Raw genomic sequence first — 27792 nt, 5'->3', positions numbered from 1 at the left:
AGTGGGATTTTTGTGGTCACAAGTACCCTTTCAAATGTCCCTTTTCCATTCAGGTACTGGAACATTATGAAGGCAGCCTTTATTACTTTTTTAAAGCCTTTCTGCTATAGATTCATAGCTCCTCTTCTTGGGAAGAGGTAGCCTTGGGAGGACTCAGCCTCTCTCCCTCTGCCATTTCCAGCCTTCTCTCTTTTTGACCCTGTGCCTGGTGGTGTGGACCAGACATGACAACACAGAGCCACAGGCCCTCCCAAGGGGACCATCTACCTGGCCTCCTAGTGATGGATACTGGATTGCCTCCCTCTTCCATTGGTCATGCCCTTCCAAGCTCTCTGTAAAACCTTTATTAAGCACACATTTGACTCTTAGTAGCCTGAATAAAAGGCCTGTTAAGACCTAAAGCACATGTAAGGATAATTTTTTTTTCTGGTTTCTGCGTTGTATTGCCTCTTATTTATTCATTAATTTTTTTTTTATCACAAGTAGTAAGTTCTTCATTGACCATGGCTCCTGAAGAGACTATATCACCTAAGCTCTGGAGTCTGGCAAAACACAGAGTAGGATGGGGAGGGTGAGAGATAAATGAGCGGTCACCAGGCAGAGATGTCTAACCCTGGAGACAAGGGAGCTGTAGATGGGTTCAAATATTCCAAAAGCTTTATAATGGTGACAGAAGGATCTAGAGTAAGAGCAGGAAGTAATAGCAACTGTGCTCATCACAGGAAGTGTGGTAAACACTGTTTACCAGAATGTATGCCCAGCCGAGTACTTTATATACATAATCTCATTTAATATTTGCAGCAACCTTGGGACAGATATAGTATTTTCCCTTTGTAGAAGATGAGGAAATTGAAACTTGGAAAAGACTAGGTAATTTGCCCAAGGTCACATGGTTAGAAGGGGGTTGTGTTAAGTCGGGAATCCAATCCATCATCTTTATTTCTATGACAGTAACTATTGCTCTGGGCATTGATGGTAATTAGTCTACATTTTAATGAGATAATTCATCTCAGCTTCACACCCTTTTGAGGCAAAACAAGAATCTTGACTTCTGAAGACATTTTTATCTGGCATCTGTTTACTGAGGATGCCTTCCTGCATTTGAGATGCTATCCCCCATAAGACAAGGAGAGAGTTGTCCTGGCCACGATGTGCTGTCCTCATACCGCATGAGATCGTGCACATAATCCGCGTCACTCAGAGCTGGCCCAGCAGGGGCCCTCCGCACATAGCTGCCGTCCCTGGGCGTCCCCGGGGCTCCCTGTTCCTCCTCCCCATGGCAGGTGCGGGGACATGTCCAAGCAGAACCGGATTCCCACTGTTTCTTGGATGCTGGTGCTGGCAGTTATTGCCAAGAGCACCTCACATCACCCCACATGTTCACACTGTGTGTTGTAGGTGTGCACTGATGTCACCAGGTCTCCAGCCCCGAGCCTGCTCACCGGCACAGAGCTACCATGTCACAACAGGAAAATGATGTGATGATGACGAGGGCTCCGATAAGAAACTCTGATAAGTTTCTACATCAGATACTATAAATGGGAGAAAGTGTCACGAAGAGCCAGCACCTCGTGGATGCTGCAAGATCAAAGGTGGAGTTAGGCAAAATCAGGGTGTGAATATTGGCTCTGCTCTTCCCAGCTGTGTGACCTTAGGCGCGTGATTTAACCTCTCTGAGTTTCAGATGCATCTGGAAAGCAGAGATAATAATACTATCTCACAGCTGTGTTAGGAGGATGACACGATGTTAAGTGATTAACAGAGTCTAATCCATACAAAATCCCAAATAAATATTACCAATTTTTTTAAAACGCTACTATGAGATTTGTTTTGCACTTTAATAAGTAGTTACTTTAAATGACCTTCCTCTCCTGCTGGATAGGGCTGTGCTCGGATGGCTCTGGACCAATTGATCAGCTCATGGGGCCTCATTTAGGGTCAGTTCCCTGGTTTGCAGAGGCAGGGGCCAGGCAGGCCGGAGGCCAGGGACTTAACTTCGCCAGGCACAGAACATGCAGCATTGGGAAAGTCATTAGAAATGTTTAAACACAGAGCAATTGGCAAGGAGATAGAATCAGGAGCGCTGACTCGCTCCAGGCCTCGGTTTCCCCGTCTGCTTGCATTGCTGACCTACCCAGGTGACAAAGTCTGATTCAGCCAGGTGCGTCTCATCCCTGTGCGAGCACTGGCAGCTCCTAGTTCTTCAGAGCCAGGAAACGCTTGGCGTCTGAGACTCCTTTCTGGGGTGGAGTTTTGGGCTAAGCAAGCTTCCTTGCTGAGTCTCATCACGCACGCACGCACGCACACACACACACACACACACACACGCACATGCACCCCCTCCCTAGGCCCAGTTCCCATACCTCATTCCAGCCAGAGCTCCCAACCCTCCCAGAGAGGAGCCATTTTCTTTTAACAGGGGCCCTGTCCGTTTCCAGCAAAAGCTGCGTGACGTATTCAAAAGGAAAGGCCTTTCATTCCTTTACATTTTTGGAGAATGTACATTCAGGGAAGAAAATGTTGACAAAGAAACACCCCCTCACACGCACCTCTCCACCCCTCCACCCCTTCACCCCCCACACCTGCGCAGTGAAAACTTGCTTTGGGGTTGAGGAAACATCGCCATCTAGTGGTAAAATATAAAAATAACCAGATTGAGAGTGATGGGCTTCTGGTCTACACTGAAAAGTCCAGAGAATCCAGATCCTCAAAGCTAAAATCAATCCTCACACTGTACGGATTAATGGACATGTTGTACACAGATGGTTTGTAAAGGTCTAGACTAGAACCCAGACCTACTGGCATTTTATGTAAAGAATTCGGCTCTCTTCCACCCACACCTCTCCCTCAAATCCAATCATATGCACACCACATCCTTCAGCCTAAAAACGCTGCAGTACTTGAGGCTGGCAAGATCAGGATTCATTTCATCTGGCACATTCCCTCTTGCTTTTTTTATCAACTTCATGGGAGGCAGAAGAGAAAGAGCAGAGGCATTTTCACCTGGCAAGTGGGTAAAGGGTTCACAAAGATAAGGAGGCAGATCAGAAACCAGAGGGAGAGAGCCTGGATTGATCAAGAACTGAAAGTTCTGATTCATGTTTCCAGCCATGTTGTGGTGGGACTTGCTTTATTCTCTGGACCAGCAAGAAATATTCGCCCAGATCGAGAAGGATAATTTTCTGTTTGGGGATTTTGGATCTCAAAGAGAGAAGGTTCAATGAGTTGAGTATAGAAACTTCCATTATTTATGCAAAGTGTGAAAATCAATTCTTGCGTAAATTGAGCCATATGATTATGGGCACAGTCATTTCTACCTCTTCTATTTGCATATCGCTTTGCAGTTCACTACACACTTTAATGTACTTAAAATTATTTAATCTTTACAAATGCCATATGGTAGGAATTGTTAGTCATTACCAATGAGGAAATATAGGCTCAGAGAAGTTAAGCAATTTTCTTGAAGTCACACAACTATAGACGGCAACACCAAGACTTGAAAGAAGGGTGGAAACTTGATATTTAAGCTATTGTGGTCCAGGTGGGGTACTGAGTGCTTCTGGAGAAACTCTGGTTTCTCCCCTTGGGGAGTAGTAATCAGTCAGTCACTCCTTGTTCTTCCAGCCTGACATCTGCAGGAGTTACCCCCACCCCCAGTCTCCTTCAGCTACCACATCCTATTGCAATCTGCTTGACTCAGGGCATGCCAGAAAGCCAAGTGACATACACTGTCATTTAGCATTGACTTGGAAAAATGTTTCCAAATATTACAGTCCATCCACTGAGGCACTGACGCAGCAGGACCCCTTAGCATGCAGAGGCCACCAGCCTGTGTCCACAAGGCTGTGAGGAGGGCACTTTGTGCACTTATCAGCTAACCCTTCTGAAAACACCTCGGTGAAGAGAATCCTCTGTGCATTCTTGCTTTGTAATATTGGATCTCTTCTGCTGGATGCTCCCTTCTAACCATCCTTAGACCACCACTCTCCTGCATCCAACCTCCCTCTGAAGTGGGATCGTCTTGTGTATCCATGATTCATTTTTGTATCCATGATTCCTAAGCTGACACGCATTGCTCTATCCTCTTCCTCTGCACTCCAGCCTCAAGCGGCTTCTATTCAACACCAGCACTGTGCTGCTACCATGTGCACATCCAAAGCTCTGGTTGCCCCCAACCTCCAACGCCTCTTTTCTCAACCTTTCCCATCTCAAGAAATGAAAATTCTGTGCCTCCACTAGCTCAGACCCAAAACTTCAGTCAACCCTGGATCTGTCTCTCTCTCACCACCTATAATGACCCACCTGTAAATCCTGCCAGCTCTGCCTTCAAAACAAATCTAGAAATTCCTACTTTTTATCACCTCTGCCACCTAGACACCTCCACTTGAACTATTGTTAATAGCATCTGACCTCGTCTCCCTGTACAGCATCCAGAGTTGTCCTCTAAGATGTAAATCAGAACGTAAGACCCCTCGAAGAGACTGGAGATCCAGGAGGTCCTGCCTGGTCCCTCCTCCACTGTTGCTCCAGGATCCAGCTCCTCACCCCTGAGCTCCTACCATTCCCCCTCACAATCCCCCTTGGCCACATTGCTACTTTCTGCCTCCCCCACTAGATATATAAGCAACGTCAGAACAGGAAGTTTCATTTTATTCCATGCAGTAGCCCAATGTTGAGACAAAGTCTGGGACATAGAAGCTGATCAGTAAATCTTCATGGAAACCCAGATGCCTTTCCCTCGGTCTCGTTTCTTCATTTATACTGTCAGGTGAGAGCCTGGCCTGATTCCCAGCTCAGTCTTCTTACACTGTGCCGGTGGCCCATGAGTCCTGTGAGCCCCAGTGGGGTTCTCACTGCCTCTTCCCACTTCAGCACAAGAGCTGACCTGGGCATGGTCCCCAGTCTCCTGGCCTTCTCTGTAAGGTGCTGCTTCTGAACATCCAGAACAGCTTCCCAAAGGCAGTTCTGCCCTTCTTCACCCTTGGTGGTGCCAGATGGTAGAGCCAACCAGGAACCTGGGCCACACAGGTTTCCGGTGATCTACCAGGTGTGCTCAAGTGTTGGCCAAGACCACACAGGGTGCAAGTTGATGATTCTGGACAAACAGCCAAATGGTTTCTGGGTCTCCTTTCTCCCAAGTCCATACAACATTGGCCGGGCCTCAGCCACAACTGTGAGGTTTAAGGGGGAAATCAGAGGGAAGGGAAAGAACTAAAACTAAAAAGAGGAGAGGGTGAGGTTCTCAAGAGAACCTCCTGGGAAACACCAAGGTATAAGTTTAGGCTGGGGTGATAATTTTGGAGAAGACAGTAACTTCCAGGGCAGGGGCTAACTTCCCAAAGAGGCCCCTCATACCTACAGTGTTAACAGACATTCAAACTCTATAACCTTTGGGTCAACAAGAATCCTTCTATAAGTTGCAAACACTCTTCTGACTGTCCAGATCAGGGGCTGGCAAACCTTATTTTGTAAAGGACCAGATCCAAAACACTTTCGGGTTTATACTCATCCAATCTATGTCCAACCTCATCAATTCTGCAATATTAACAACAAAGCAGTCTTAACAATACATGCAATAAATGGATATGGTTTTACTCTAATAAGCTTTATTTCCTAAAACATTTGGAGGAACCGATCTAGCCCCTAGACCACATTTTACTGACCTCTGGTCTAGAACTTGAAAAAAAATGGAGAAATGTTAACAATGCAGATTAAATTCCAAAATGTGTCTATAGCCAATGTATGCATGCTAAATAGCACACAAAGAGATGAGGAAATCTTCTTCTAGCATTTGAAAATTATCTGCCACTTCAGCAAATCTGCACACATCGACAAACGATTGAAGGCCAATGTGTAACTCTGTTGTTGCACTTGCTTCCTGCTTGTTAACATAAAGGAAAATACCAACCCTCATTCTTGGAGGAACTATACTTGTTCATCAATTAAAATACCTGGCTACACTCTGGATACAAGATCCCAGAACAAACATCAACAGAAGTGTTCTGTTGGGGATCAATTGGCTATGGAGAACTTACAATAAAGAGAATTATATATTTTAGGGTTTTTTGTAAATTGTGTTTACACATTCTGTCTATCAATCAAAACTTTGTAACACATCACTTTTTTATGTACTGCAAACCACATTGTTAAGGCCTGGGCCAGGGAGTATGGGTTTTTACAACTGTCAAGAACAAATCATCTACCTTAAGCAACTTTTATTTTTTCTCCCATCTTCCACCCCCTGCCGTACGCATATGGCCCCTTGGGGAAGGTCCCCAAGGAACACACAAGGGACTCTTTAGTCGAGAAGTCATGAGATCCACAGGGGTCTGCACTCTTTTTGCACATTGAACCCCAAAGTTTCCGGGGAGACACATATCCTCAAGTCCCTATTCACTGTTCCTACAAGGAAAATCCTGTGTTCAAACCAATCTTGAGTCTGTGTCCTGACAAAGATATTATACCGGAAACTATGAATGTTGTAGGAACTTTGAGCTGTATGGCTATGTTCTGATCCCATGACCATGAAGTTCATTCATGAGAAAATTTTAAAACATTTGAACACTAAATCCATAAAGGCCAATTACTTAGCAGAATATTTGAACTGTAAAAAGTAAAGACAATTTCATACGTGTTACAAATGTTCTGAAGGAATACGATTCCTGGCCAGGACAGAGAATCAGGATAGGTCTAAAACTTAAATGGTCTGCCTAGAAATACACAACCCAGCTTAAAGACCATTCAAGATATTGCTGCTTTTAGTGTAGTTAAACATCCAAAAATGACTTGTGTACGATCCTGCGACTTCTATAACTTCCTCACCTTTAATTTGGGGTTGGGACCCCGTTTACATCCCATCGCCTTTAATAGGCCAGGAGCTACTAAAGGCAGTGACTATGTTTGGTTCCCAAATCCCTAGTGACTGAGGAGTTGTACAGCATAATGTAAGGGCTCTGACACTCACAGGAAAGACACAGAGCTGTCTGGCTGTGACTCAGTGTCCCCAGCACTGCATGGAGAGAGAACTCTGTGCTAGTGGCCCACTCCTCCTGGCTTGGAGAAAGAAGCAGATTTCACCAACCGAAAGAGCTGTGGCCTTGTCATCGCAGGAGCTGGTCCGTGAGACCCTGAACAAGCATCTTGCCGCACGTCTCCTCAATCCCTCCTCTCCCACATCTCCTCTGACCCCTCTTCAGCAGGCCCATTCACATCCCCTCCAGAGTAGACCCGGAATGACAATGAGCTCTTACAAAATAAATCTCATCATGTTCTCTCATTGTGTAAAATCTTCCAGCCAAGTTTTAAACATGTGGGTTCTTTTTTTTTTTGTACCAGGGATTGAACTCGGGTCCTTGCACCTTGCGCTTGTGAGGCAAGCGGCGGAACCACTGAGCTAAATCCCTGGCCCACAGGGGTTCTTTAACAGAGCACAGGAACCCTTACAACTGCTCTCTGCAAAGCCACATTTCTACCCTTTTCAGGCCACAGTGATCTTCCTATGCCTCCCTCCGCAAAGCCCTGACCTGCCTCTGAGTCTCTGCTTATGCTCTTCCTTCCCTCTCTCCCTTCCACCTAGTCCATCTAGTGGAGTCTTCTTCATCTATAGACTTAAGGACTACTTTTTTCAAAACTATCTCTGACTCCCAGACTCAGACATCCTTTATCCATTCCCATAACATCTTCTACTTCCTTTTCATGACTTGTCTCAAATCCATTTGATAAATTACTTGTGAAACTATTTGTTTGATGGCTCTCACCCTTAGCTAGACTGGAAGCTATAAGAGGCCAAGGATGTATGTATCTGCTCCTGCCATATTGCCATCTAACAACTAGTAAGTGCACCATCAGTGTACTGAATGACTGCCCCAAAAACTTTATCTCTCTGGAACTGTTTCCTCCTTTACAAATGGCAATAATGCCCACTTCATAGGATTGTTGTGAGGATTAAATCAGTTGAACTACCTGAAAGCCCTTGTGTGTCGTCTTGTATACAGTAGACAATAAATGTTTGTTTAATGACTATAAGCACTATAGCTTCTAAGATGCCACCTTTTTAAATGGATCTAACATGAGGACTAGTTAGTAATTAGCACTTGTGAAGGTTTTATTTATTAGGTGATTAATGCAACTTAAATCTTGAGTGTTGAGGCCAAGGTATTATTAACACAGGTGTTGATTGGCACTTGCTGGGCACAGAAGGTGTCTCACGCCAGACCAGGACCCAGAGAAGTGTTGTTCTGGGGTATGAGTTCATCCTGAGCCGAGGAAACAGACAGAATAGAGCTGTCTATGCCTGGGAAGTCCAGCCGGATCCTGGTGTGCAGATAAAGACACCATGAGGAAGTCACCAGGCTAGTGACTTCCAGATGCAACCCAGGACACAAAAACAAAATGTGTCTCTCTTTCGCGCTTTCTTAGCAAGATTATAGGTAGTGTGAGCAATCAAAGCAAAGCAATAAACAAAGAGAAAGACATGGGGTCCAGTCATAATTGATCCAACCCAGGAAATGGGAGACTGGAATTCCCAGGGTGATAAAGACTAGGAGACCCAGGAAGACAATTAAGCACTCAATCAGAATGGCCACCAGGGCAGGTTGGAGGGCTCAGGGAGAGATGTCAGTGGGGAAAAGCTGATGGACTATCTTACTGAGAATGGAGTTGGAGAAAGAGCTGGGAGAAAGATTGGTGATGGGTGTTTAGAAAACCACACAGAGCAAAGTGTGTTTATTGTGAGTGAACTGTACAGAGAGCTTCAGGGCCAGGACAGGAGGTGGAGGAGGATAAGAAATAGTACAAGAAAGAAAATACAATCCTACTACATTACATGAACAATATTTATATGGTTATAGATATTGGCCTCAGTCTTAACCACTATGGTAATATCGCCGCCTGGAGGGTGAGAGGTGCGGATTGTAGCTCTTGGTGGTAAGGGCAGGTCCCGTGTGAAGAAGGCTCCATAAGAGAACTGATCCTTACTTTTTTATGGCAATAAACACAATAAATAAAAAGAAACTAATACAACAAGCCAGGATAGCAATTTGGGCGGCTATTGAAAAATATAGAGAAAAAGACAGAAATAACAGCTGAACAAAATTGGAGCTGAGAGCTGGGAAGATGAGTTTATACCACTGTTGTTTATTACAGACCAACAATGCCGGTTGAATGTTTAAACTGTTATTTAAAGAAAAAAATTTTAATACCAAAGAGGAAGTGTGACAATGTTTGGGCCATTTATGATTTTTCTGTAATTCTCAATTTTTTTAAAAAAAAAATGCTCAACTTCATTCTTATGTAGCAGAAAAATAAAATAAAATTCCTAAAAAGAAGCATCAAAAATAAAATTATTAAAAAGGACCATCAGGGCTGGGGATTTAGCTCAACGGTTCTGCCGCCTGCCTCTCAAGCGCAAGGATCCAAGTTCGATCCCAGGTACCAAAAAAGAAAAAAGGAATATCAGCTGTACACAGAAGAAACTTTGCAAGTGCGGCCTGGAGAGAATGTGGAATGGAGAGAATGTGGAGAGGAAAGGATGCTTTCTTGGTGATAGATTGGGCACTGGTGTTTAACCATCTACCTGAGCATGGCAGAGCTATGTTTGGTCCAGAAGAACACCTTTCTCTTTCTTGTCTCCCTGCCCACCGCCACACCCTCTATCCCAAATTGCTTTTGCACCCATAATCACAGGGGCCAGGAGCTATCAGCACTACACTCTTACAGCACGCCAGCTCGGAGTCAGTGGGTGATACACATGTGTACACGCCCTTCACGTTCTCCAATCTTTCAAAATTGTTGTAATATACCAAAAACACACAATTTCCCATCTTAACCATTTTAAGTGTGCTGTTCGGTACTGTTCAATAAATTGATAATGTCATTTGACACTACCACCATTCATCCTCAGAATTCTTTTCATCTTATAAAACTGAAACTCTGAGCCCATAAACAATAACTTCCCAATCTCCCTCCTCTCAGCCCCTAGCAATCATTATTGTACATTCTGTCTCTGTGAATTTTGACTAAGTACCTCACAAAAATGGAATCTTAAGAGTATTTGTATTTTGGCATTGTTCTTTTTTCACACAGAATGTCTTCAAGCTTCATCTATATTGTAGCATGTGTCAAAATTTCCTTCCCTTTTAGGGCCAACATCCCATTGTATGTATATCCCACATTTTGCTTATTTATTCATTCTTCTATGGACATGTGGTTTGCTTCTGTTTTAGCTTTCATGAATAAGGTTGCAGTGAATATGGGTGTACCAATATCTTTTCAAGATCCTGCTTTCTGTTTTAATATTTTGAAGAACCACCATATTGTTTTCCATAGTGCCCACCCCATTGTCCATTCCTACTAACAGTTATAACTACACATCCTCACCAACACTAGATATTCTCTGGTGTTTTAATAGTTGTCATGCTAATGGGTTTGAAGTGATATCACAGTATAGTTTTGACTTGCATTTCCCTAATGATTAGCGACATTGAGCATCATTTCATGTGCTTATTAGCCTTTATTTTTGATATGCTGCTGTCAACAAGAGTCATAGTGCACACTGTACCTGTATAATCCTCCTTTATAGCACCCTGCACAGAGCATGGACAATTAGGCACTGAAAATACTTAATGAAGGTACAGAGGGAAAGTAATAAAACTACACAATTGAGCACACAAGCTTGGGGTCTAAAACAAGAACATGAGCTTGTTTGACTTCTGGTTCCATACCTACAGGTTGTGGGCAACAGGATCCTGGGCAAGTCACACCTTTCTCTGAATTTATCGTCTGTAAAATGAGAAGAGTAAAAGAGCCTTGATCACAGAGCTATTGTGGGGATTAGCTGAGATAATGCAGAGTGGCACATCTTAAGTGCCCAATAAATGCCAGAAATTTGAGGTATGAACAGAAGGAAGTCATCCCTATCAATCAGTTGCGGCCGGCATGCTATTGACACAGTTGACCTTGGCGAATATTTTAACTAATACTTATTTTTAATTTCAACATTGTTGAAAACATAGTTAATGATATGGGAAGACATATCAAAAGCATCCCTCCTTACCCCCCCTCCAAAAAACCCCAGCAGGTCAACATTCCCCTGCTATCACATCCCAAAACCATTTGTAGAGGTAAAGCACTTTCATCTATTTTAATTTTTCTTTTGATATTTGCATCTACTTTTAAATGGGCCCATGCTGCTATTGATTGACATGTCAATTTTAGATATTATGGTAAATGAAGATTTAGCTCTCTTACCACCCCACTGCCTCACTCCTTCCTTCAATGTCACAACATTGGGTCAAATCAATAGTCAGTGTTTGGATTTTAGTAACTTTGTACATCTTTATTTTTCATTCATTGGTCAAGTTGTACATTATGATTGTCTTTCTTGAATGCTGCTTTTTATTTTGACAGGAGTTAGCCATTGCCTGTTTATTTTTCATATATATGTTTTTCTCTGTGCTTTTTACTATTCTTACAATATGTATTTTACACATATTTTTAATATTACTACCCAAATATTTAAGCCAATGAGATATTCTCTTTGTCTTTTCCCCTGATGCTGTCCTCTGTGGAGTTGTCTGTCTCTTATCTCCTGGGACACATTCTCTCTGAGACCTCTCTGGTTGTGTCCCTGTATTATACAGTGGCCTTGAATCTCAAGCCTCCTTGCTTCCACTTTCTAGATTTATGACCTTTTTCTGGTGAAGTGGATCTTCCAATAATTATTCCTGAGGTTGAGAGAAAGAGGGAATGAAACTTTAGAGCCCTTATGTGTCTTATGTGCCTGATGATATTTTCATGCATCCTTCACATTAGGTTTTTGATGAAGCTGGATATAAAATTCCAGTTAGAAAATCATTTTCTCTTAGGAATTCTGGGGTGCTGTTGTTTTTGTTTTCCATTAGTATCCAGTATTGCTATACAGAAGTCAAAAGTCATTCTGAATTCAATATCCCCTATGTGTGGCCCATTTTCCCTTTAGGAGCTTTTAAGACTTTCTTGTTCAAAGAAATACTGTGTGTGTGCGTGCGTGTGTGTGTGTGTGTGTGTGTGTGTGTGTGTGTGTGTTTTTAATCCATTCTGCTGAGTAAAAGATGAATCTTTCAACCTAGAGATTCATGGCCTTTTATTCCAGAAATTTTTCTTATATTTCCCCTTTCCCTCTGTTCTTCTGAAACTTCTGACCACACACAGCCTCATAGGTTGATTCTCTGTCATTTTCTTTCTTTTTTTTTGTGACCTCTCACTATGCCCCACCACCTCTTTTTTAAAAATTAATTTTATTGGTACATTTTAGGTATACAATATAATGACATTCACCTTGGAAATTTGCATCTTTACATAATCTCTCTTGGTTCTTAATTTTTCCCAATCTCCCTGCCCTCCCTTCACCCCCTCCACCCTTCCCTATTTACAAATACTTTGTTTCCATTTTTTCATTTTCTCATATTAATTCCATTCCCTTGTTTACTTTCCCCTACCCTTCCCACTTCCCCTTCCCCTTTGCACCTTTTCTTCCTATTTCACATTATCTATTATGCTTTTTGATCCTTATTAACACTTTCAGTTTCTCACACCAGAGAAACTATTTGGTATTTACACATGTGTGTCCTGTTTATTTCACTTAAGAGTATGGCCTCAATGTGCACCCACTTAGCTATAAATGCCTCTAGTTTCTCATTCTTTATGGCTGAGTAGTACTCCATTTTGTTTTTTTAAAAAAACGAGTTTTCTTTATCCAGTCTCCAGTTGATGGGCAATTGGGCTGTTTCCAAGCTTTAGCTATTACAATCTGTGCCGCTATAGACATGGGTGCACATATATCACTGTGGTATGATTCTTTTAATTCTTTTGGGAAGATACCCAGCAGGGGAATAGCTGGGTCAAATGGGACCTCGAATCCTATTTCTTTGCGGTATCTCTGTACTGATTTCCACAGTGGCTGCACCAGTCTACACTCCCACCAACAGTGGAGAAGGGTTCCTTTCCCCCACAGTGCTGCCAGCATTTGTTATTGGTTGATTTCTCTGTCATTTTCAAACCTGATGTTTTATTGTTGCAATATAGTTTTCTAATCTTCTGTTTCCTTCTTTAATTTTTACTTTACCTTTCATGTTTTTCACTTCCAGGTGCTCCTTCCTCTTCACTAATGAATCTGTTTCAATGGCAACTTGTTCTCATTTTAGGGACGCAATATCTTAATCTATCTCTCTGAAGGATTGTAATTAGTTGAACATTTCTCTGTTTTAATTTAACTTTCATTTCCCTGTCAATTAACTGCTTTTTACACTATCAAGTTTTCTTGATTTACTCTTTCATGTTGGAAGTCTCATCAAAAGCGATCTTATCTTTTATAATTAAGACTGAGGTACCAATCAAATGGTTAGAAGCTGTGGGCTCATGGTGAGGGCCTGATTAATGCCCATCCCTGGAAGCCAGTCAGGTGATAAGCTGCATTTTCACTCTGGAGCTCCCCAAAGTCAGGCTGTTTTCTCATGGATATGTGGGCCTCTTCAGAAAGGGGCCTTCCAGTCTTCTGTGTGAAGGAGGATTTGGGGACTGGTGTATGCTCGGCTGCTGGCACTCCAGGAAGAGAGCTGGAGTCTCACCTGCAGACTTATCCATTTTCATTTTCTAGATGGTTGACACCTGTACCCTGCTGTCTCTGTGGCTCTTTCACTCAGTAGACAACAAAGTCCCTTGGCTACTTTCGGACAGGAAAAAAGGCTCTTAGCATCCAAGTTCCCCACATTCTGAATGTCAATCCCCATCTACTGCTATCTGTAGAAGCACCTGCTGCCTCCACACCTCAGCCTTTCCATGGTTCTTCCTGGGAAAGTGGCTTGTTTCTCATTGGTTCCCTCATTCCCCCCAATCATGGAAATTACTGCTTCCTCCACTCTGGTAAGTCGAGTGCTGCTTCTCCAGATATTTTCCATGTTGCAAACTTTGTTGAAATTTCTTCTCAAACGATGTTTCTGCTTCTCCTCTTTCCCTTAGTCTTTGTCTGTTTCTACTTTTTTAATCAAAGTAAGATTCACATGACAAAATTCAGCATTTTAACCATGTGAAAGTGTTCAATTCTGTGATGATTAGTTCATCCACAGTGTCATACACCCATCATCTCTATCTAGTTTCAAAGTATTTTCACCACCCCAAAAGGAAACCCTGTAGCCATTAAGTAGTCACTCCCATCCCACATCCCCCCCGCCCAGCTCCTGCAGGGAAGCAATCTGCATTCTGCTTTCTATGGATTTGCTTATTTTGTAGTTTCCAATAAGTAAAATCATCCAATCAGACAATTTGTGTCTAGACTTTCACTTATTATGATGCTTTTGAAGATCCATGTTGTAGTATTCATCATCACTTGATTTTTTAGCATAGCTGAATAATAATTCATTATATATAAATACCATATTTTGATTAGCCATTCATCAGTCAATGGACATTTTTCTATTTCTTTATTCATTTCCTGTCATGAGAGATTAGAGCTGGGAAGGGGAGATAATAGATGTCAGAGGTCAACCTGATAGATGTGTTTAGCCAAAACAGTGTTGCCAAGTGTTAGTGTAAGCTCCTTCTTGCCAGCCAGGCACCAATATGACTTTTATTTTTGCCTTTGTATAGAAAACAAACTCATGCCCAGTGCTCATTAGAGTTACCACCAGATCTGGGCTATCTTATCTGTGTCACAAATAAAAACCTTTTGCTCCTTCCAGGCCTGGGGTCTCCAATAAATTAAAGAAACTCCCAAAAGGTAATTTGGAAAGACAGTTTCAGATACAGTGGCACATCAGTTCATGAACATAATTCATTGCATGATTCCGGTCACAAACCAAATTGGTCATGAACCAAATCAAATTTCCCCATAAGGTTCAATGTAAATAAGGTTTATCCATTATGAGTGATATGTATTTTCTAGCCACAAAAATATGAAACAAAGTACAGTACAGTATGAAGAAAGAGAAGAGAACACTAACCTTGCTTGAGGCAACTTGTGGTGTGGAAGCCAGGAAGGTGAGTGGGAAGGAGGTGGTTGGTTGTGGAGGGAGGGACCCCTCCATAAGGACATCAGGGGACCTCCTTGAGGGGTTTCCTCTTTTCTTCATCTCAGCTGTAAGGGAAATTTTGATTTAAAAATCTATCTAACGTCACTTGGTTTACTCCTATACTGCATAACCCTCTGGAAATGAGAGACCACGTTATTGTTCACCAGATTCAACATTCCATTCATTACAGTTATGTTGGGGTGGTGCTTCTAAAAGAAATCCTGGCACTCATTCCATTTTTCCATAATGGATTTTATCACATCACTGCTAACCTCCTCCCTGTCTTCCTATTCTTAAGTGGAATGCTCCTCAACAAGCACCTTCTGCTGTCACTCTGGAGTTCAGCAAGTTCTTCTGTCATCAGCTCCTCCTTATGATCCCCAACAAGCTCCTCCATGTCTGTACCATCGATGTCCAGACCCATACTCTTGTCCATGGACACAATCTTCTCCACTACCTATCATGAGACCCTTCAAAGTCACATTCAGTGACACATTCTGGCCACAGCTTCCTCCAGTCTGTTTAAGGTCCAATACATGACCTCTTCCCAGGCTTTGTCAATGAGGTTGATGCAGTGAAGGACATTGAAGTGTTTCTTCCAGAACTCTTTCAGAGTCAAGGACGTCTCTTCAGTGACAATAAAACACCTGGTGAAGAGCACCTTTGTGTACAGCTGCTTGAAGTTGTAGATCACTTGCTGGTCTAAAGGTTGGAGAAGAGGTGTCATATTGGGGAGGAGGAATTTGACCTTTGTGAAGTCACACTCAGCATCCATGTCATCCACCAAGGCTGGAGGCCATGCTGAGGCACTGTCCATCAGAAGAAGGCACTTTTCAGGCAGTTCGTTGTCAGAAAGACATTTCTTGGGCCGGGGATTTAGCTCAGTGGTTCCGCTGCCTGCTGTGCAAATGCAAGGACCTGAGTTCGATCCCTGGTACCAAAAAAAAAGAAAGACATTTCTTAACAGGGAGTGCAAACAACTCATGCAGCCATTCCATGAATGATTATCTTGTGACCCAAGCTTTTGCACTGGCCCTCCACATGACAGGCAATGTGCCCTTGCACATTCTATTCCATGAATGCATGAGGGGTCTGGGAATGGTACATGAGTAGTGGCTTAATCTTCAGATTGGTGCTTGAGTTAGCACACAACAAAAGGGTCAATCTGTCCTTTGTGAGCTTGTATCCTGGCAGTACCCCTTCTTCCTTTGTGATATAGGTTCTGTTTCACATTTTCTTCCAGAAAGCCCTGTTTCATCACGGTTGAACACTTGCTGAGCAACATATCCTTCTGCCTTCATGAATTCTGCTAATTCTTTCTTGTAGGCTTCTATAGCAGCTTTGTCAGAATTGGAAGCCTCACCATGTCTTATCACACTGTGAATGCCACTTGTCTTACAGAATTTATCAAACTACCCTCTACTGGCTTTAAATTCATCACTTGTTGCACTTATAGAGGGGTTTTCTTGCGGTAAATCACCGTGCAATTTCCTCGTTTTTTCACACATTTTAGCTTCATTAATGCTATCACCTGCCAACTGTTCCTAATTTAGCCACACTAATAAAAGATTTTCCACCTCTTTCAGCACTGCATCCTCTGCTTGCTTAACATTGTTATTCCTTTTGCCACATCAGCTCCTTTGATGTCATCTATATTTTGCAAATCAGTCAAGATTGTCGACTTTGTCATCTTGTACTATGAGGCCAGATCAGTCACATGAATACCATGTCATGCTTTTCTACAATTTCCTTTTTCAATTCCATGGTTATTTTCTTCAAAACCTTCTTACCATTCTTGCTCTGCACTTTCTTGTTACCTTCATCATTGCCCTGCACATTCTTGACATCTTCATTACCACTCTGCACTTTCTTTTTAACCACCTAGCTTGCTCTGCACTTTCTTCGGAGCCACACTGGATTGAATACTATTGTACAGTACTGTATGTGCTAAAAAGAACACAAAAAAAGCTTCACAGTGAGTGTGCACAGGTCTGTTTGTGACCATGTTCTTGACTAGAGGAAGCGATGACTGCAGAGCAGGGACAATGATGAGGTCTTGATCTTCACCCAGTGCAGTTTGCAAATGGAAGCAAAATTTTGCCAAGCGCTTCTGTTTGTGAACTGAATTGTTCATAAAAAGAAGCATTTATGAACCGAGGTGCTACTGTAGTTTTGGATAGAATGACTGTTTACCTATTAGATAAGTGTGTTTGAATCTCAAGAATATTTATAATTAAGCATAGATCTTATAAAGTATTTCAAACACCATAGAATAATAGTTTTGTGTTAAAGAATAATTCATGGATAGAGAGTATTTTAAGAACATATAATCTCATTCTACAAAATCTCATACTTCATAGCCTAGATTTGGAGCCAAGTAACTTTGAGACATGAGTAACACTCCAATTTGAAAAATGTCAGAATTGCTAAAAAGATTAATTCTCAAAGCAGTGCTGAGAATGGAAGAGTGTGGAGAAGTCATGGCAAAATTCCTATCTCCAACTCGTGAGTTTATTAAAAATATAAAAATCCAAACCACTCCTGAAGAGTGTGCACACTTCCGAAAAGTCCAGCTAACAAGGTGAGTGAAAATATGAAAAATCCCAGAAAAAGAGCTTAACATGTCTTCATATTTCAATGGACCCTACTAGGCACAAGCTAACCTTCCTTTGCTTTGATTTTGGAAAAGAGAAAGTCTCTTCTCTGTAGCTTTCTCGGGAACCCCAGGGCAGTTGGGAAGTTAGTCCTTCCCAGGATCCTGCATGGCAAAATTCCTGGATGTGCCAGTTGCAGGTGCCCCTGCTAACCCAGTTTGGGCTTTAGCTCCAGGATTGCCCAAGCATTTGACTTTGCTCCCTGCATCATTTGCCCTTTCTCATGACAACAAAGACATGGACCATATGATGAATAAAGCCACACTGTAAGTGTCTAGGGCCTGCCCATGGTCTTCAGAGGCAAGTTCTTTCATGTGAACATCAAATGCTACTGGTGGACAACTGGTCCTGCAGTGAACAGAGCTCTTAGTGTACCTTCTGGATCTAGGGTACAGGCAGGCACAGCACTAGGCTTTCCAGAGAGTCAGAGACCCTGGAGCACAAAGTGGCAAAGCAGATCAACAAGACAGAGAAGTCATGAAGGGAGACAGATGGAACAAGTTAGTCGGCATATTTTTCAGGTGGCCCAGGAAGGGTTCTTAAGAAAGGCAGGTGCAAGTATTGATGATGTCTTTCAGGTAGGGATTATAAAAGGTTTCCACTTCTCCCCATAGTCATCACCCACCATGTGACCATCCCCGTAGCAGTCATTGTACTATCACCATCAACATCAGTTCAAATAAACTAAGTGATGACATGCTGTTCATCACAGCCAACATGACCATTCCTGTAACTATGGTCACAGCCACACTATCAGAACTACAAGAAGCACCACCAATGCCTGAATAAGTACTAATGTTTGCACTGTGCTGTGAAAAGGAGATAGAAAACCTATGCTGCCCCTAGGCCCCCAGAAATTATGTTATAATCTTCATCATTATCATGAACTCAAACATATTAAATGCTTACCATGGACTAAGCACTATATAAGGATTGGACCTAACAATACCCTGTAAGGTAGTAATGTCTTCATATTACAAATGAGAGGACAGATTTTGAGAAGTTAAGTGATGTTTCCATCATGGCTGGGGAATTGTGGAACTGTGATTTGAACCTCCCTAGGCTGCCTGGCTTTATGACCCACACACCTCACCATGATGTAATGCCTCCAGCCTTCCCCAAGAGTCTTCAGATTGGAGCAGATGCCAGAGGATCCAGAGAATACAATAAGAAGATATTTGAACTGTTAATATTATAACTTCTCATTTCATCCTCTTCAGTGTCTATTTTATACATATTTTATAATATTCATATAATAGAAAACATATATAATGTAGAAGTTAATAAGCCACAGATACATGCTTAACTATCTACTGAAAGAAGTGTGTGGTCAAAAATGGTAGGAGATCACTTGTCTTAACAAACCTGACATGACTGGTCCCATAGTTAGACAAGTGAAAAATCATATAACCTAGGCCAAAGCATTCTCTGAGAAGATACATCCCATGTGTATGGTTCTGATTCGTGATTTTGTGCTCTGCAGAATTAAGGTCTTGACTATGGCAAGTGACTAAAAATTACGACTTATCTTTCTATAGGGTCCTTCTATAAGGTCATCTAATAAACTGAGCTCTCCAGCCTGTGTATAGCAGGATGATTCTTTCACTGTGTATAACAGGATGATCCATGTTAGAAACAATAAACATGAGCTAGTTGCCTGACTTTTTAATTAACAAGTAAAGCTTCATCTTTTTCTAAGACTGTTCTGGAAATGCCTCTAATTTTAGTTTGTTCAAAAAGTAGATTTCTATTAAATGAATGCTTATCTCTTAGAGATATATTGTACAAACAGAAAAAGACATGGTCTCAAATATACTTCAAAATAATCTGCAGTGGGGGAGAGGCTGGGATCAGAAGAAGCAGAATCTTCCTAAGATGGTTGATGGATATTTAGGGTACATGATGTTATTCTGCCAAATTCAATCTGTGCCCTAAAGTACATACTATATTAAAACAGTCAAGGGCTAAAAAAAAAATGCAACTGGATTTTTTTCCCACTGAGCACTATCAGAACCCATATCTCAGCTGAGGAAGGAGAATGATCTAATGTGGATTTAACAGAAATTATTGTATACCCTTTCATACATTCATGAAATGCAGTAAATATGCACGTCTAGTAGAAGGACACATGTTGTTTGCTGTTGTATTAGAATTATCCTCAACCTACAAATACAATTAAGAAAGAAAAAAGATCTAATTTTAAAAATCATTACATTAGCTATTCAGGGAAAAATTCAGGAAAGAAATAAATCTCCTATGTCATTGAGATAAATGGGCCTTTGAAAACATTTTTCAGCAGATATTATTGGCATGGGAAAAAAAATGAATAGACTTTGCACACTAATTTACCTCTCCCTCCTACTGTTCATTCTACAAGCTGAGCTTGAGTGTCATGACTCAGAAGGGCTGGAAGTCATTTGAAGGACATCTCACTGTGAGATGCAGACTAACGCTCTCATGGAGACAAGGAGAGCTACCAAATTTGACTTCTCTGACTTCAGGATTAAACCATGGAGCAATTCACCCATGGAGTCATCAAACAAAGCAGAGAAGGCAGGAACCACAGGGTTATAGTGGCCCATAGCTACTGAAAAAGCTAGAACTCTCTCCCAAAGGAAACACCCACGAGTTGACCATATCACCTCTCCAAGAAACAAGTGTCACCCTGCCAAGAGGCCTCAGGGAAGAGTCCTTCCAGAGTTCAGCCTCTGGTTCTCTTCAATCCTTTGTGTTCTGAGGAAGAATTTCCACACCAAGAACTCAATTCCAGTTACACCCCAAGATAGGATCGAAATGATAGGTAAATATAGACCCAGCTTTCTGCCCAGGCAGCCAAAGCACACAGTGCCACAGGGGACAAAATGGGCTGATTTGGATCTCTCGTTGTGACGTCTTCTTGGAGAGTAGCTGAGGGCAACTAGGAGTGGTGCTCACCAGACTGTGCTACCAAGAAAGCAAAGGGAGAAGGCTCAGACTGCTCACTGTGACATGGACTTTCCTTGGAAGGGAGAGGATGGAACCACCCCATCCATGACATCTAAGATGAAACAGAAGGCAGGTGTGGATGAGCCATGCTGACATGACAGAATTGGGGTCCCTGGGTCCAGCTGGGGGTCTGTACTGTGCCACTGTGCTGGAATCACAGAACCTCAGAGCTGGGAGAGGTTGACAACTGCTGCCTGTTCCCCAGGTGGAGGAACAAATGGGTTGTTTGAGGGAAGGCTTTAGGCATTCCATTATCCCTATCAGTAAACCTCCAAGTTGCCCCTGATAAACGCAATCTAAGGATGAAATAGTGCTTGACCTGCACATGCTTTTCTTCAAAGGCTCTGTACCTTTCCTTGAAAGACCAGCACCCTAAGTCTCTCTTCCATGGTGATGCTGGAAACACCACCTGCCCTTCCCATCTTCCTTAGGCGTTGAGTGCTTTATCAATCCTACAAGTGATCAACCTCCCAAGAGATTAGGACCTTGTAGTCCCACCCTACGTGCAGGTGGAGCCTTCTGAAATTTTTTTCTGAGCCATTCAGTTGTAGGAATTGTGAACCTGAGAAGTTCACAATCCTTTTAAACTAGTAATTAATTTCTTGATTCTGTACAAAGAAAGGGCCTATTTAGATGATAAAAATTCTACACAAAAATATGTTTCATGACATAAAAATTTGGAAACAATGGAAGAATACTAATATAAATGATATGACTTAACTTGATAATGCTCAGCCACTAAAAACAATGCTCACATGGAGAATATAGCAACACAAAAAGATCATCATGATGACAAAATGTTAAGAAATGAGGACACTAAGTTTAATAGTCATTAGGCTGAGTTCATATTTTGTAAGAAAATCTATTTATAAAAATACCTAGATGTGGTCCCACTTATATTATGCACCTAGAAAGTCAAATTCATTAAAACCAGAAAGAAAAATAGCGGTTACCAGGAATAAGTAGGTGGGGATAGAGTGTGGAAGGGGGAGCTATTGTTCAATGTATTCAGAGTTTCAGTTGGGTTGATGAAAAATCAGAAGTTGGATGCTGTGATGGTTGCACAACAATGAAAATGTAGTAATACACTGACCTGTACACTTAAAAATGGTTAAAATTGCAAATTTTATGTTATATATACTTTACAACAATAAAAACAAATAGGGAAGGGGAGCTGAAGGGAGGGCAGGGAAATGGGGAAAAAATAAGAACCAAGATACATCATGTAAAGGTACAAGATCCCAACGATGAATGTAACTATATTATACACCTAAAATGTACCAATAAATTTAATGGAAAAAAATGCGCCATGAAAATGATGAGAAGGAAATAAACCAAAAGTTAAAGGTACTTGCACTTGGGAGGAATTTGTGATTTTTCTTTCTAATTTTCTATATTCTTTAAAAATCCATAAAAATATATTTAATTGATCATGGAAAATCCAATAAACATTATTTTTAAGAGCAAATTACAATATGGTGTACATACACAAAGGAATGTTACTTAGTGGTAAAGGTGAAAGAAATTATGTCATTTGCAGGAAAATTGTTAGAACTGGAGATCATTGGGTTAAGTGGGATAAGCCAGACTCTGAAAGAGAAGTATTACAGGGTTTCCCTAATATGTAGAATCTAAAAATTAAAATTAAAAATGATGTGAAAGTAGAAAAGAAGGGATAGTATGGAAGGTAGGCTAATAAGGGGAATAGATGTAATCAAAATATGTGTGAACAAAAATATCACATTGAAACTCAATGTTTTGTAAAATGTATATACACTCATAAAATTACATTTAAGAGATTTCAACATGATATTGAATAATTGATGTCTTCCTATCTTGTTTTTTTCAAGGCTCTAATCATACATTTTTCTCATTTATATATTTTGCCCGACCTGAATTACCCTAGTCATTTTATAAAAGAGGAAACTGAGGCTCAAAGAGGTCAGCTGACCTCCCAGGAAAAGAGTATGTAGCAGTGACAGTGTTAATGGGAAGGACCATCAAGGACATTTTTGGTGAACATAGCTGACACAGAGCACCAGAATGAGATATTCATTTTGCCTTTAGACACAAATTTCTCCAAAGTGTAGAGAAACTGCTTGCCCACTAACTAGATTTCCAACTACCCTCTAATTTCCACTAATTTTTGTAGCTTCTATGAGAAAGAAACTACTTATTATTTTTTAAAAGCTATCTTGAATTTAATCCCCAAAACCCCACAATTTCTCCACAACCAGAACACAAACTTTCTGCTTCTCAGAATTGGGACCTCAGGACCTTAACACTCTGAAGCATTAAGGGCTCAGTTAGTCTCAGATGGGACGCCTCAAAGTAGGAAATTTAGACTCATCTATTTTGCAATTTAAAATAAAAACAAGGTCTATTAGTGATTGAATATTATAATTTCATTCACTTTCATCAATTACTATATTAAATTGCCTAAACTATCTACTGTATTTCTCCCACATCTTGTTTGTTTATGGCTTTCAATGGGCCAGCAGATCACCTAGATGACTTGGACCATAGCATCCAGAAGGTACGATGCCCAGGCAAAATTCTACAAGTGAAGATGTTGTAAGCATCCTTCTGCCTAGCCTCTCTCCACCCTGATTCCCATTTGACTTTAATTTGCCCCTATTGCCAGCTCAGTGATCTTTGCATTCCTGAAAGAACAAGACAGTGAATGTCAAAGTCAAAAAATATTCATAAGCCCTTTGCTAAACCCACTGAAACAAAAGAAAGCACTTCTGGTATCTGGCACCTCGTAATTAAGAAACAACGCCTCCTTAGTAATAGAGGGAATGTGGAGCAATGAGAGGGCTCAGCCAGAACTCCTGCCAAGCCCAGAGAACCAGCTTGGTTGGTAGAGGAGACAAATAGATACCATGAGTCAGTCAAGTCTAGCGTATACTGTAAGCCATCAAATTCACAGAGCCTTCTGTGAATCAACATAAAACTGTCCTCTTGGCTTCCAAGTTCCACAGAAGTCACAGCAATAAGATGGGACTCCTTGGAAAAATCAACTGCAGAGAATTCATAGCAAAAGGGCTTTAATAGGCATAGGAAATGGAGCTTCACTGCAAATGTCACCTCTGGATGATGGAGCTGTCCAGGGGGCTGTGTTCAAGGAGGATCTGAGTCTACAACCACAATAGGAAGGAAAAGTAATGTCTTCCTTTGCTTAGGAGTTGAGGCAGAGTTTCCCCAAAATAGGCTGTCTAGGCAACACTGGTCTTAGGCAGAATGAGAAGGAAGATGAAGATTGCTCTGAGAAAACCCAGCTTCTCTCTAACTTTCTCCACCTCTGCCCCACGGTACTCAATGCCCAGGTTCTGTTCTGTCATTAGCCCCTCAGCCCTCCTTCTCCCAGTTCTTGTCCTGGCTTCCTTCTCTGGTATAAGCACAAGGACAAGGACTGACAAAATCTGGAGGAACTGGAGACCGAGTCCCATGGTTCCCATAAGCCATAGGGGGCCAAAGAAGAAGACATCTGGTCTTTTTTCTGGATTCACTCCCTTCCTCCAAGCAGCTCCTATTAGTTCACCACAAAAATCCTCTCTCACCTGAGACCTGGGCTCCAAGTGACAATAAGAACAGTAGGACAAAGAGGAGAAATCCAAACAGTTAAAAAAAAAAAAAAAAAAAAAAAAGGATGGTTGTCATTGGGGCAAAACTTAGACACCAGCTTTCCCAGGGATTGTATGTGTTCAATTTGGTTCTGCCCACATAGAGATGCCCTCAAAATGTTCTAAGTCCTAAAGGGCCAGCACTGGTCTCAGTGGCCCTGTCCAGGTCTCAGAAGCCACCAGTGCACATGAAGGTACATCTGCCATGGGAGAAGGGAGAAACAGCAGAAGAGAGCTAGGCCATCTTTCCTCCTCCTTAAGGTTGAAGCTTGGACAAAGGCAGAAGAGTGTAGAGAAGACTCTCCTCCTTTCGGGTCTAGGGTAGCACCACATCGGACCCAAAGGCCAAACCCGGGTTCATTGCTGTGAAAACTAAGTTCATCCCTAGCAAGGTGAGGCCCCTAGAGGAGAGTGCAGTCACTGTTCTTGCTGCACAAGCTTAGTCCTTCTAATGGGGAAACTGACCCAAGATGCCTGACAACCCTTTTACTCTGTTCTGAACCAAGAGATTTGGAAGCTATGTATGCAAACCTCTAAGTCCCTCAACTTATCTCTCTACCTGCAATCATAACAAAGACATTTAATAAATGATGAGTAAATGATAAATAAATGGATGGACCAATTGATGACTCCAGCCTCTCAGACCATACGATCCACTCAGAGATGGGCCTTTTTGAATACTCCCTCAGCTAATGAAGAAAGAAGACCTGTCTTCCCAACCTTCCCATGGAAGAAGCTGCTTTCATCAAACCTTCCCATGACTAAGGTAGCCTCAGGGAGGGACCTGTTACCTTGGACCATTTTAGCCCACCCAGTCAGGACATGGTGTACCTACTAGGTCAACCAACCCAACTTCTTCCTTGCCAGCCATGATTCTCCCTCCTCTCTCTTCCTACCAGGGAGAGAATGGCAAGCATCTGGCACAATCAGAAGATCAAGCCAACTGTAGTATAAGCCATAGCTCAGGAATTTAGGGCTGAAAACCTTAGTAAGTTACTAAACCCTCCTGTGTCTCCATGTGGCGCTCAGTAATAGGGAATAATAGCACCCGCCTCATTGGTGTCACGGCATTTCCATTAGAATGCGAGCTTTACAGGGAAGGGGCGCCAGGGTGTTTGAAAGCTGGACACATCATTCACAAAGTAGACTGTGTGTGCAGCGCCCCCTAGAGTTGTGTTTTGTTAATCACATGTAGTGTAGAACAGGGATTTTGTCTGTTACCACAATAGTCCCTGACTCATAGTAGGAACTCAATAAATGATGATTGGGTAAATGAACACGACTTTCATAGGATATAACTAAATGATTTAGGAAAAGGACATGGCTTTTGAGTCGATGCTCAGTAAAAGGTAGTGGTGATTAGTATTGATAATGTCATTAAGTTAATTGGTAAAGCACGTTTCCCCCAGCCTGGCTTTTATAAATCCATAGGTTGTGGACTTGACCAAGTGTCCAGCTCCAGACAAGGGTAGTTTCTCTCACATCCTCCCACCATGTCACTTGCTTGGCCTGGCCTGTCCCCTTCCTGCCCTTGGCCCAGACCTGATCCCAATATGACTCCAAGGCTGCAGCAGAATCTCAGAGTTGCCATCTGGCTGCCTCGAAAAAGTCAGGACTTTCCTCTTCTCTGCCTTTTCTTGGCTCCCTCCTTTGGCACCCGGGAGCCTATTCAGTAGCCTGGTTCTACTCAAAGGCCATAGCTCCTTCTTGGAAACAGCGCAAGTGTGAAAACAAGGGGCTCACACACCTCTGCCAACAGGGACGTTGCATAATGACAGCACCGTGTTCCGGGTGAAGAAAACCCAGTGTCAGAAGGCAGGGTAGAAACTTTTTCCCTATGCTTAAAGAGGCTGTGTGGATTTCTAGGCTGTTTCTCCTTCAAAGGGACAGATTTGGGTTTGAAAATCAGACACCCCTGGCCTCAGCGCGGAGGTGCCTCGCCTTCCGCACCAGCACCACACCCACAAGAACAACCTCCTCCTTTTGGGGGACAATAGGTAGCTGCCGCCTTTGTATAAGGTGAACAGTTTTCAGGAAGGTACCCACCCCAGAAATATGACCTCTCTGAATGCCTAGGATTCCACTACTACTGATTCACCCCTTTGGGCTCAGCACCACCCACTCTCTGACACTCTTAGAAACACAGACTCTCCTGGGAGGGTAACACGCAAAGTAATGCCTTGAGTGAATAAATGCATCAGGCGTTGTGTTTCCTCCTGATAGGAATATCTAGGTGTTTCGCCCATGGAGTTGGGGTGGATCTTGCAAGAATCCAAGAGGAAAGAAGCCTTTGAAGTTAAACTTTGTTAGCGTCACCTGGTTTCCAAGAGTCAAGTCTACCAACATCCTCCAAAGACAGCTGGCTCTGGAGCTGTTTATTTCCATGAATTAATCACCAAAGGATTAAAAGAGGCAACACACACAAACAGCCCTACCTCCATACCCACATGCAACAGATACTCGGCAAATGCTAGTCTCTCCCACCTTCCCCATGAATGAAAAGAATAGATTTGTCTTTGGGGAAAGGGCTGGCCCCTCATCCTCAGGGGAAGGACAAGTGGAAGAATTTAGGTTTCCTCTCTACCCCTTCTCCCTGCCCATTGAGTGTGAATACTCCTCTGCCCAGCCAGCTCCTTTGGTCGATGTTTTCTAAAAGAGAACTGAGAGGGAACCAGGTACAAAGCTTGAGTGCCTACTCACTGGGGACCTCCAATTGGGTTTCCCAGGTCCTAAAGCTATGAGAGGCTAAAGAGTCTCTTGCTTGGCATTGATTGGGCTCTGCTTCCCTGCTCTGCCAGTTCCCTCCAGAGGACCAGGACCTGCTCTGTGTTGGGATGCTGGTCTCGGGGACAGCATCACCAGCCTCCTTTGCTCTCTAGCTTCTAGTTAGAGTCAGCCAATGGGGATCCCCACCAGAGGTTGGGAGACAAGGAGAGAGAGATGTGAGCTCTGTCTTTCCCCCTAAGCCCTTCCTATTTGGCAAGGTTGGCAACAGCTGGATCTCCCTAGCGCTGGCCACAGGTCATAGGAGGCAGCTCCTTGCCATGATACCAATCATTCCTGTACCAAAGGTAGAGTCATCACCAGTCTCCTGCTGGCTCCTGGGAGCCTGCAGCTCTTACTGATTATCACCCTCTAACTGTCACCCACAAGCGGCCTTGTAAGGACCAAATGAGATTACAGAAGCAGTTTCTGCACAAATACCCAGGGAAAAAATGAAACATCCATGAGAAAAAGCTTCCCTTGGGGAGAGGGGAGGAGGGGGCACATGTTAAATCAGCACCAAGATGAACCTAAAATGTCACCTGTCTGTGCTCACCAGTCCATTCTCGAGGGCCTTGGGCTCACCTGGGTGTCCAGATCTGCTCTTTCCATTGTGCTTCTTCTACCTGTGTGCAAAGCATTTTAAGATCTTATCTGTTTTTTGTTTCTTATGGTTATTCCCAGGCATCTCTCCAAGCAGGGAGGATTTCCCCCTTGGGG

The 27792-nt window shown here is 42.5% G+C and overlaps 1 long non-coding RNA gene across 1 annotated transcript in view; it reads right to left on the bottom strand.

The window, feature by feature from the left end:
- Positions 1-6761: 6761 nt before the first annotated feature.
- Positions 6762-27792, bottom strand: part of LOC110350633 (uncharacterized) — a 36109-nt gene continuing 15078 nt past the window's right edge. The window contains exons 5-8 of the long non-coding RNA XR_002397322.2: positions 27658-27698; positions 15365-15975; positions 14976-15109; positions 6762-10779 (exon numbers count right to left, since the gene is read on the bottom strand). This is a non-coding gene — a long non-coding RNA (uncharacterized LOC110350633). The remainder of the gene's footprint in view (positions 10780-14975; positions 15110-15364; positions 15976-27657; positions 27699-27792) is intronic.

The sequence above is a fragment of the Heterocephalus glaber genome, unplaced genomic scaffold (genome assembly GCF_053883595.1).
Source record: "Heterocephalus glaber isolate CG9 unplaced genomic scaffold, H.glaber_assembly_v1.0 deba00000594, whole genome shotgun sequence".
Taxonomy (NCBI): domain Eukaryota; kingdom Metazoa; phylum Chordata; class Mammalia; order Rodentia; family Bathyergidae; genus Heterocephalus; species Heterocephalus glaber.
This window is presented reverse-complemented; position numbering and strand designations above follow the sequence as displayed.